At 58.7% G+C, this 3,076-nt stretch overlaps 1 long non-coding RNA gene across 1 annotated transcript; it reads left to right on the top strand.

Moving 5' to 3' along the window:
- The first annotated feature begins 1,244 nt into the window (after nt 1–1,244).
- On the top strand, nt 1,245–2,294 carry LOC123380587. Its single transcript, XR_006586568.1, has 2 exons — nt 1,245–1,489; nt 1,830–2,294. It is a non-coding gene; the product is annotated as an uncharacterized LOC123380587 (long non-coding RNA).
- The last annotated feature ends 782 nt before the right edge of the window (nt 2,295–3,076 follow it).

The raw sequence follows: 3,076 nt of genomic DNA on the forward strand, positions 1-3,076 counted from the left end.
GAGACCCCGCAAAGAATAGCAGAATCGGAGCTTAATATTTATGGATTCCTGGGTCTGCACTAAGGAATGTGTATACTTTGTGCTTCACAGATTGCGGCAATCGAGGCGGTTGATTGCAAAACTGAACAGAAGGAAGAGAAAAGGGGAGAAAGAAAGAAAAGGGAGGCAAGGCAGAGAACAGTCGGAAAAGTACAGCAAAGAAGAGACGAGGAAAGCATCTCTGGCTGGCTGAGGCCGGGCGGGCAATCTACTGCAAGGTGTATTAGCTGTGTAGAAGGCACGCGGCCTCTGGACAAGGGAGGTCAGAGGTTAACAGTGGCTCAGATAAGGCAGGAATCTCTTTCTTTCCTGGGAAGTCGCTGAAATGTCCTGGAGGTTCCGCTCTGTGAATTTCTCAGTCCCTCAGCACGTGACGCATGAGGGTTTACTGGCACGTGGGCATCGCAGCCGGCGGGAAGGGACGCAGGGGAGGGGAGTTCTGGGTGTTCCCTGAAGGGTTGCTCCCTGGAAGGTGCACACATCCCTTCTGCTCACACCCCGTCCTCCGGAGCCTGCTCGCCCATCACACCTGTTGCGAGGGGGGCTGGGCAGTACAGCTGGATTCTGAGCAGCCATCGGCCCAGCCGAATGTTCTGTTACTAGAGGAGCCACAAATGTCTGCCGCACACAGAGATCGGGGCGGGGGTGCAAATAGGACTAGTGGGAAGCCTGGGGCATCCGGCTCGGAAAGCCGGTAGGCGCCAACAGTGGCCGTGGGGCAGGACCCGCAGCCCCGGCCATGCTAAGGGACAGGCTGGCTGGGGCATGTCCCCACTGCCACCCCAGGGGAGGAGTGCACATCTGTTCCTATATCTTTGCATCAGGATCCAGCGGGGAGGCATTCCAGGATCCAGCTGGTGGAGGCAAAGTCGTGAGCCCGGTCCTCCCGCTCCACGGGGACGGAGGATTCCTCCCCACGTGTCCACCACGCATGGGATGCCGGTGCGCCCTTCTCATAGCCACCCTTTGAGATGAGAACAATGACACATCCCATAGGACGTGAAGGGTAACATTCACTGGCCCCGCTGCCGGACTTCCTGTGAGCGAGGCATTGCTCTAAGTGCTTTCCAACGATCAACCCTTTTAATTTGTCTTGGCTCCAGAACACCCATCTAGGGCAGGCACCTCCGTACCCCTCCCTTACAGCGACACTGGGAGGCAAGGAAGGTGCTCCCGTCTGGGCAGCTGGTAAGTTGCGGCAAAGCTGGGATCGCAACCCGGGCAGTCTGGCTCCAAATCCGCGCTGGTGACCCTTGCGCCGCGCGGTCGGCGCAAGGGAGGAGCAGAGGGGAAAGGCGTGGGGCTGCGCGTTCCGGGATGAGACTCACCCCACCCCGCCCCCCACCCCCCCAGGTTTTCCAAACAATATCCAGGAGAAGATGCTGGATTCGTCTTTCGTAAATGTGCGGTGTTGCTGCTGTTCTCCGGATCGAGCCAATTTCACGGCAGGGTGAGCGAGGGACGGGTTCCGAGGCGGCACTTGCAGGAAGTGGGGGCGGGGGTGGGGCGGGGAGGGAGAGCCTCCCAGCGCCCGCTCCCCCTGGGAATTAGCCGAAGCGTAGGGGGAACCCCGGAACTGCATCAGGTCTCCGAACAAAGGACGTAAAGACCACCTCATTTAGGCCCGCCGAGCCACCCAAACTCTAGAGCAGCAAGCGAGCGGCTCGGCTTCCTGCCCGGCTGCACACACAGCCACCTGCCGCCGCTTCCATCTCAGCTGCTGCCGCCTGGGAACCGGATTTACAGATTTGAATTTCACCTGACCCCGTCCTGACCCCATGTTCCGACAGGTGCTCCAAGCAGGCTGCAGCCACGGAGCAGAAAGCCGAGAGAGAGAAAACAGCTGCGAGAGCCTTCCGTGTGCCATCTGTCCCCAGATTCACCCCGAGCATCCCAGGACGTACCCTAGGCTGCTGGGCCCTGCGCCTCCCGAGCGTAACCTCGAGAGTAAATGGGAAAACCCTTGGGGAGCCCAATGGGGAGACATTGCTGGAACCCGCTCTAAGCACCCTGCACCCCAGGCCATGGCAGATTGACGCACTGGAACAGTGAGTCAGAGGTCCCCAGGGGCCTGCCGTCCACCCACACCCCCCACACCCCCCCCCCGCATCAAGAAGGCCCAAAGTTGCCACTTGACTGAGTCACCAGGGCTGAGGGGGTCCTCCTCTTCTGCAAGCAGCAACAGATTCGTCCTCTCAAAACTCAAAGGCCAAGAGAGTTTCGTTATTAGTAATACATGTTACTCATTATCGTCATTATCGTTATTGTTAGTCGGCCGTCATTGCTTAGTATTTCCAGAACCAAAAACTATATTAGGCACTTGACATTGGCTACCTTTGACCCTCCCCCGGTGCCTGAGGTGGGGACCCCGCACCCATCCTGCAGATGGAGAAATGGAGGGCCGGGAAGATGAACCGATGGCCCTGCCTGTCACAAAAGGGAGACTCTGCCCCGTGTTGGACAGAGAGCAACTCCAACGGGAATACGTAGCGGCCTGAGGTCCCCTTACCTTGGTCTCCAGAAGGCACGCTGGGGGGGGGGGGTTCTCACTGGGTCCAGGGACCGATTCCCTGTAGCCTGCTGCCCCCGGGGTACTCCCTGCCCGCTGCTCGGCTGCAGGGGTGCACCCGAGAAGCCGTTTTTGTACTGTGTCTTTATTGACGTGGGTAACTGAGGGCGCAAGGAATGGGTGGCTAGCCCAGGGGAGCCAGCTCACTTCGGGACAGGGACCCATGTTTTCTTTCATAAAAAGACGAGCCGTGAGACAAAGTCTCTGGTTAACAAGGGGTGCGATCTGGGTCTGTAGGGGCCTGTGGAATCGGAGCCAGCCTGGACACCACATAAGGTAAAATTAGCAACGTTCTCTGGTGCGCCCCCTCTCCCCGCAGACCAGCAGACTCCTGCTTGCGTGCCTTGGACCAAAATTGCAGGGAGGAAAGAAGCCGCAAGGACACAGAGTAAGTAAGTGGACAGAAGAAGGAGAAGGAGAAGGGAAGGAGGAGGAGGAGGAGATGGAGGAGGAAGAGGAGGAGGGGGA

Source organism: Felis catus, chromosome D1 (assembly GCF_018350175.1).
Source record: "Felis catus isolate Fca126 chromosome D1, F.catus_Fca126_mat1.0, whole genome shotgun sequence".
NCBI classification, from domain to species: Eukaryota; Metazoa; Chordata; class Mammalia; order Carnivora; family Felidae; genus Felis; species Felis catus.